The sequence below is a fragment of the Arachis hypogaea genome, chromosome 12 (genome assembly GCF_003086295.3).
Source record: "Arachis hypogaea cultivar Tifrunner chromosome 12, arahy.Tifrunner.gnm2.J5K5, whole genome shotgun sequence".
NCBI lineage: Eukaryota > Viridiplantae > Streptophyta > Magnoliopsida > Fabales > Fabaceae > Arachis > Arachis hypogaea.
In genome coordinates, this window is record NC_092047.1 from 73,279,250 (window position 1) to 73,287,717 (window position 8,468).

An 8,468-nucleotide genomic window follows, 5' to 3' on the forward strand; every position below is an offset into this window, starting at 1 on the left:
CCAATGTAGTGGCCAACAATTTTGAATTGAAACCTTCACTCATCCAATTGGCACAACATGATCAATTCAGCGGCAATCCTCATGGAGATCTGAACGTGCACATATATAGCTTTCTACAGATATGTGACACAGTCAAGAGTAATGAAGTCTCCCAAAAGCCATAGATTGAGGTTGTTTTTGTTCTCTCTAAAGGATAGAACTAAATAGTGGCAACAATATTAACCCTTAGATAGCATAGCAACGTGGGATGATTTGGTTAACAAATTCCTAACCAAATACTTTCCACCACAAAATCTAGCACAGTTAAGAAATGATATTCATGCTTTTACCCAGAAGGATGGGGAGTCACTTTATGAAGCATGGGAAAGATACAAAGGAATGTTGAGAAAATGCCCTCATCATGCATTCCCTAAGTGGTTGCAACTTCAAACATTCTATGATGAAATATCTCATACCTTCAGAACCCTAATTGACTCATCAACTGGAGGATCCTTGCATCGGAAGATACCCGAAGAAGCTCTAGAGTTGATAGAGATAATGGCTAACAATCACTACATGTATGCAAATGAAAGAGCAGTCAAAATATGGGTGATGGAGCTAGACACATTGGATGCACGTTTGGCACAAAACAAAGCCATGTCCTAACAAATCAACTCACTTATTAAACTAGTGGGGCACATGCAAGTCTCAGCTGTAAGAACATAAGTCACAACATATAATTTGTGTGGAGGAGGTCATTAGGATGAAGATTGTGAACTATTCAAGGATGACTAACTCCCCATTGAGCAAGTAAATACATGGGGAATCCTTCAAGAAATCCATAAAATGATCCATTTTCAAAGACACAAAGCCCAGGCTGGAGGAACCATCCAAACTTTAGGTGGAAAAATCAAGGACAGAGGAACTTTATTACCCCTTACCAACAATTAGCACCTCCAGCACAACAACAAAATCCTCAAAAGCCTTCCCCTTTCGAGATCACCGTGAACAAATTGTCTCAGACAACCACTAAATTTATGCAACAAACTTAAGATTTCATGCAAGAGACAAGAGCCAACTTCAAGAACCAAGAGGCCTTCATAAGGAATTTGGAGGTGCAAGTGGGTCAAATTGCTAAGCAATCAACAGAAAAACCCATAAACTTCTTCCCAAGTGACACAGTATCAAATCCTAAGAAAGAGTACAAGGCCATTAATCTAAGAAGTGGAAAGGTACTTGGAAAAGAACCCACAAAGAAGTGGAAAACAAAAAGCAAGCAGAGGAAGACATGCATACACCACCCCCCAAATACCCAAAGCATATACTAAGGAGAAGGTGCACATACCCAAGATTCCATTCCCACAAAGGTTGCAAAAGGAAAGTCAACAACAATAATACTCTAAGTTTTTGGAAGTGTTAAAAAAAACTACAAATCAATATCTGATTCATAGAGGCCTTAGAGAAAATTGTAACACCCTAATTACCCTAAGCCTTACCTCATGCCGTAAAGCAAAGGTTAATCAAAGGTTACGACAAATCTACGGCTTATACATAAATATATATAGAAAGAAATAATAATTCTAGAAGCCCGATGAAGAAATAAGCTCAAAATAGAGTTTCAAAAGCGCAAAACATTCACACGAAGCTACAAACTTAAGGCACAAGATATAGATACAAGATAACAAGATATAAGTATAAAAGAAAGTATAATAGTCATAAGGAACTAGCCTCATCCTGCAGAGTTTAGGCTGACTAGTTATATATAGACATAAAGAGTTTTGAAAGTTAAAACATCGTATACTAAATATCTCTCTCAAAGTAAGCTGATGAGCGGATAATTTATACGCTTTTTGGCATTATTTTTAGGTAGTTTTTAGTATAATTTAGTTAGTTTTTACTATGTTTTTATTAGTTTTTATGAAAAATTCACATTTCTGGACTTTACTATGAGTTTGTGTGTTTTTATGTGATTTCAGGTATTTTCTGGTTGAAATTGAGGGACCTGAGCAAAAATCCGATTCAGAGGCTGAAAAAGGACTGCAGATGCTGTTGAATTTTGACCTCCCTGCACTTGACGTGGATTTTCTGGAGCTACAGAAATTCAATTGGCACGCTCTAAATTGCGTTGAAAAGTAGACATCTAGGGCTTTCCAGCAATATATAATAGTCCATACTTTGCCTAAGTTTTGATGATGCAAACTGGCGTTCAAACGCCAACTTCCTGCCCTATTCTGAAGTTAAACGCCAGAAACAGGTTACAAACCAAAGTTAAACGCCACAAACAGGCTGCAACCTGGTGTTTAACTCCAAGAGAAGTCTCTACACGTGTAAAGCTCAATGCTCAGCCCAAGCACACACCAAGTGGACCCCGGAAGTGGATTTCTGCTTCATTTACTCATTTCTGTAAACCCTAGTTACTAGTTTAGTATAAAAACTACTTTTAGTGATTTATTTCACATCTTTTGATCATTTTTGAGACTATCTTTGTATCACTTTTGATCTCTTGATCACGTTTAGGGGGCTGGCCATTCGGCCATGCCTAGACCTTCTGTTCTTATGTATTTTCAACGGTGGAGTTTCTACACCCCATAGATTAAGGTGTGGAGCTCTGCTGTTCTTCATGAATTAATGCAAAGTACTGTTGTTTTTCTATTCAATTCAAGCTTATTCTTATTCCAAGATATTCACTCGCACTTCAACTTGTTGAATGTGATGATCCGTGACCCTCATCATCATTCTCACCTATGAACGCGTGCTTGACAACCACTTCCGTTCTATCTGCAATAGCTTGAGTGTGTATCTCTTAGCTTCCTGGTTCACGATCAGAGTCTTCGTGGTATAGGCTAGAATTATTGGCGGCCATTCCTGAGATCCGGAAAGTCTAAACCTTGTCTGTGGTATTCTGAGTAGGATCTGGGAAGGGATGACTGTGACGAGCTTCAAACTCGCGAGTGTTGGGCGTAGTGACAGACGCAAAAGGATTAATGGATCCTATTCCAACATGATCGAGAACCGACAGATGATTAGCCATGCGGTGACAGTGCATTTGGACCATTTTCACTGAAAGGATGGACGGTAGCCATTGACAACGGTGATCCCCCAACATAAAGCTTGCCATGGAAAGGAGTATGAATGATTGAATGAAGGCAGTAGGATAGCAGAGATTCAGAAGGAGCAACGCATCTCCATATGCTTATCTGAAATTCTCACTAATGAATTACATAAGTATTTCTATCTTATTTTTTGTTTTAATTATATTTTAATTATCAAAATCCCATAACCATTTGAATCTGCCTGACTGAGATTTACAAGGATGACCATAGCTTGCTTCAAGCCGACAATCTCTGTGGGATCGACCCTTACTCACGTAAGGTTTATTACTTGGACGACCTAGTGCACTTGCTGGTTAGTTGTGCGGAGTTGTGAAAAGGAGTTGAGATTATGAACGTGCGTACCAAGTTTTTGGCGCCGTTGAGATCACAATTTCGTGCACCATAAGCCTTGATGAGTCCATATTTGACGATGAATTTTGGCTTAAATTGGACGGATTTCATCACATAAACTCACATTTATTCACCAAAATAGCATACTTTTATGATTTCTCTCTAATTTGAGTCTAAATATGAAAACATGCATTTTTGTGCTTAAATTGATCATTTTAATTTCACTTTTATGCCATTCGATGCCGTGATATATTTTGTGAGTGATTTCAGGACAATTAGGTAAGAATGAGTTAGTAGAAGTGGAAGGAATCATGCAAGAAATGAGAACACATGAAGAAAACAAATTAGAAGCAATCAGCAAGTGTGCCTACGCACAACCTTCTGTGTGTACACACAAGTGGAAAAATCAGCAAGTGTGTGTACGCATACATCTATGCGTATGCACAAGTCCCTGCGCGTGACCTCATTAAAATGTCACATGGCTCGCGATTTTAGGGCTTTTTTGGCCCAAATTTTGGAGTTGCTAAAGCCAAATTGAGTGCTATATGAAGGGAACTTCATTCCATATGAAGGCATTAGGTTTTAGATTAGTTTAGAGAGCTCGCTTTTAGGGTAGAAAGCATTATTAGGAGTATGAGTAGTGTAGTATAGGAAATACTCTCTTAGGGTTTTACTAAATTTTCATTGTAGTATTTTATAGTTAAGTTTTGATCTTGGATTTTGCTTATCTTTATTGTAAGTACTCTTTAATTTCCTCTTTAATTTCACTACCATTGCTACTTTTTCTTATGGTTCAAGTTATTTTGTTAATATATGCAATTTTGATTTCTTGAATCTTTTGCTTATGAATTTGATGTTTTATGATTCTTATATGCTTGCTTGAGTTTCTATTGTTGATATTGTGAATAGTTTGGTGATAGTTTTTATTTTCCTTTGTAATTTCTCATGTTTTGCTTTATGCCCCCCAAGTGTTTGTGAAAATTCCACTTGGTAATTTTGAGTACATTTTCACACATTGGCTAGGGAAATGAGTTCCTAGGATACTAGAGTCATAAAGTCCGACATTTAGTGGTAATTCTTGGGTAGTTAGTTGGCTCTTGTTTCTATTGACGCTAGCTTTTTACTAAGAAGTTAGTAAGTTAGTTAAGACTTATGGATTTAGGTCAATTATGCTTGCTTGACTTACTCCTCGATGTTAGGGATTGACGAAGTGAGATTGACTCATCATAGTTGCCATAGTTGTGGTTATGACGATGATAGGATTCCTTAATTCTCATTCTCAAGTCAAGGCTCTTTATGCATTTATAGCATTTTCACTAAGTTTTGATCTTGTTTCCTTTTAATTGCATTAATTCCCTTTTTGATCATTTTTTAGTTCTTCTATTTCTTATTTCTTTTTAATCTTTCATTCTTTGATTGTAAAACCCCATTTTTCCTCACAACCAAGAGTGCGACATCTTAATTTGCATTGTCCGAGGGAGACGACCCGGGACTTCAAACTCCCGGTTAATATTTGTTTTGGATTGTGACATCTTTGAATTAAACTTTGATTGAGAATTAATTGTTAGTTTAGATTATGCTATCAATGAAGTGATTCTTTTATTGAAAAATTCTAGATCAACATTAATTCTCACACCAAGTTTTTGGCACTGTTGCCAGGGACAATGCACACGGTGTTGTATTTTTTGTTGTTGTGAATATGTTAATATTGTAAATAGCTTATTTTTTTGGTTATTTGGTTGTTTATGTTAACATTTAGGTTCTTGTTTTTCTTATTTATTGATGTCTTTTGCTTTCATTTTCTACTTTCTCTATGAGTTATCACCCTTGTTGCTTGGAGCTTGGTTGTGATTATATTGTAGAGTATGATGACTTCTAATTGGGATTGCATCATGGAGTGGGAGAATCAATTGAAGGAGGAACCGTATGCGTATGAGCAACACTCATGGCAACTACCTTCTCCATGCTACAACAAGCCTAACCCTCCCTAATGTGCATACCAAACCCAAAGGTATGAACGGTACCCCCTACACAACCTCGAACCACCAAACCTTCAAGCACCACACCATCAACCTCCATGGAATCAAAATGTTTATACACCTTGCCACCAACCATATGAACCATCACCTCCTTATACACCACCTCAATACCCTCACCTACATAACACACCTTCCAACTATACAACCTTTCTCCCAACCATTGAACTTTCTTTTTCACCTAAATGTGAAGTTCTCCAACCCTTGCCCCAAGAACAACAAGATCTTCAAACTTTTATCCAAGAGCAAGGAGAATTCCAAAGGAAGCAAGGGGAGTTCATGGCTACCATGGCCGAAGTGGTGAACCGCTTGGCCTTACTACGCTCAAGAAATCAAGAGATTCCCCTTGAAGAATGTGGAGGAGCAACCAAGGAGTATAATAAGGAGGAGAACATGGAGTCTCAAATAGAAGGAGTGGGATTAAAGCTTGAGTCACAAGAGGAGGAAGGTAAAACAATTGAACCAAAAGAAGTAAATGGAGAATTAAGGGAGTTTGATCAAGAAGTGGATTCCATCATCAATGATTTTTCGTCCACCTTGGTTGATCCCCTCAATGATCTTGAGGAACCTTTCCCCCCTTGAGTTTGAGAGAGATATGGAAGTAGACCTCCCACAATCTCCTAAGTTTGGATTGAAGGATAGTAGGGAAAACTTAGAGGAGGTTGATGAGGAAGAGCTAGAAAAAAGTGGTGAGGAAGAGGTGGTCACCCAAGAAATGAAAGCTTTTATGCAAGAGTCCAATAGAATGACTCCAATCCAAGGGCAAATTGAGTAGGTAACAATATCCTCAATGAGCTTCATCAGCCCACATCAATTTGCTATCTTGGAAATGGATCATCAACTTAAGATCCTTCTTGGAGCGTTGAATGTTGAAGACATGGGTGTTGGTTGCCAAAGGAGTTCAAGGCATAAGTGGTGCAAGGCTCAATTAGGAGGATTCCAAGGTTTATTTGGGTGCTTTAAGGATAATTTGGGAGATTGTTCATCTAAGTGCAAGAGGAATGATCAACAAGAGGATGATCGGGAAACTAAAGTGTGGGATCCGGGCATACAATTCTACAACCAACAATCTTGGGTCCCAATTGTTTGCGTGAGATCGTTTGAGAGTTTGATGTACTTCGTTTAGGATCTCGGAGAATAATTGAAGAGCAAGTATGGGTGGCAACTCAAGGATGAGTGAAAGCATAAGTCACCTTGACAAAAGCTTCACTCAAAAAGTCTAACTTAAGAACTTTAAACCAAAGTGCTAGGTGGGAGACACCCCACCATGCTAACATCCTTCTAACTCTTCTTTCTTTTAGTTTTTGCTTATTGAATTTTGTGTCTTTGATTAGCTTAGTTTGATTGAATTCTAGGCTTAATTTAGTTGCATTTTATGTTTGATCATGTGTTTTTGAAGAATGGTATGTTTTGGGGTTGAAAACCTTTGATTGATATCATGGTTGGTGCCTTAGGGGCATTAAAAAGTCTACAGAAACAAAGCATTGTGCGTACGCATACACCTGTGTGTATGCAAACATCCTCTAATTTTTGACATCTGTGCATATGCACCCACCTGTGTGTACGCACACTTGATTTTACATGCTCTGTTCACAGTGCTTGCAGTTGCTTGTGCAAGCGCACCCAAGCATATTTTCATTCTGTGCATACGCACAGACAGCATCTGCGTACGCATACATGATCCTTTTTGCCTTGTTCTAAAAAAAAATTTGTCATCTGTGCACGCACACAGCCTCGTGCGTCTACACATTAAGTAACACCCTTCCTGCCGGGAGCGCTCGCACACCCTTGTGCATCCGCGTCCCCTATGTTTTTCCCTTTTGTTCGTACGCATAAGCATCGATCTGGCCAGCAATTAGCTTGACAGACAACTCCCTTCAAGGAGGAAGATAGTCATAGAGAAATAAATCCTTACTCCTTACTGGGAGCTTCCTTCCTGTTCTCTCATGGATTAGCGTAAGACGCTCAAGAGACAGGATCTTGTTCACTGCATGAGTCAGGGATGGCTTGCAGCAAAATACTGGTATCCCTTAGTACCATTTCCCTCTTCCATGGTGAATACCATGATGAGGTAAGTGAACATTACCATTTTCCATGGTGAAAAGCCTTCAGTAGGGATGTTTTTCTTTCTCCAGCCCCTAGGTATCTTCCTTTTGGGGCCTTCCTCTTTTGTGGATAGGGTACATCCAACATCAAACTTATGTTTGGTCTTAGGAGGGATTGAATTGGTTTCATCCAATGGAGGAGGTTTGGATGCTGAATCCTTTATGCAAGTGCCTCCCTTGTCAGGGGGTAATGGAGGGTGATGATAAGTCATTTTGTGCATGTTTTCTATACTTTTTCATACAAGAAATTAATGATTAGTGCTTAAATATTGAATGTTTTTGTGCTTAAATAGTATATTTCTTTGATCTTTTGATTTTATAAACTTTGTAGGAAATAAGTGGAAAAAGAGGCAAACAAAGCACAAAATAAGCTCAAAAGGAGAAAAGAGAAATTTTGGGGCACACTTTGAAGTTTGAGCATGCTTTGAAGCCTTAGGCCACGCTTTTTTAAATCAAGGAAGCGTGCTCTGTTTTTCACAAAAGAGCGTTATCCAAAAGAATGCTATGTTCCTTTTCAAAGAGCGCCTGCGATAGTGGAGCAAGAAAAATTCGCAAGTGACGCGTATGCGTAGGGCACGCGTACGCATCGAAGTTGCAACTCTGGAAGACCACGCGTACGCATGGGTGACGCGTACGCGTGGAAGTGGCATTTTTGATGGGCCACGCGTACGCATGGGTGACACGTACGCATGGGGAGCGCTCTTATTTCGAGCGCTACGCTCTTTTGGAGAGTGCTGCTATGGACGCACACGCGTATAGCACGTGTACGCGTCACAAGTTCAAATTCTGAAGGTCACGCGTACGCGTGGATGTGCCAAAATGCAAAAATGGCGTGCACACGTACGGGACGCGTACACGTGCGTGTAAAAGCGCTCCGTTCTCCAAATGAATGCTACGCTCTCCTG

General features: G+C 39.3%; 1 non-coding gene across 1 annotated transcript; it reads right to left on the reverse strand.

Moving 5' to 3' along the window:
- Positions 1-299: 299 nt before the first annotated feature.
- Positions 300-407, reverse strand: LOC112731934 (small nucleolar RNA R71). Its single transcript, XR_003167682.1, has one exon. It is a non-coding gene; the product is annotated as a small nucleolar RNA R71 (small nucleolar RNA).
- Positions 408-8,468: the final 8,061 nt, after the last annotated feature.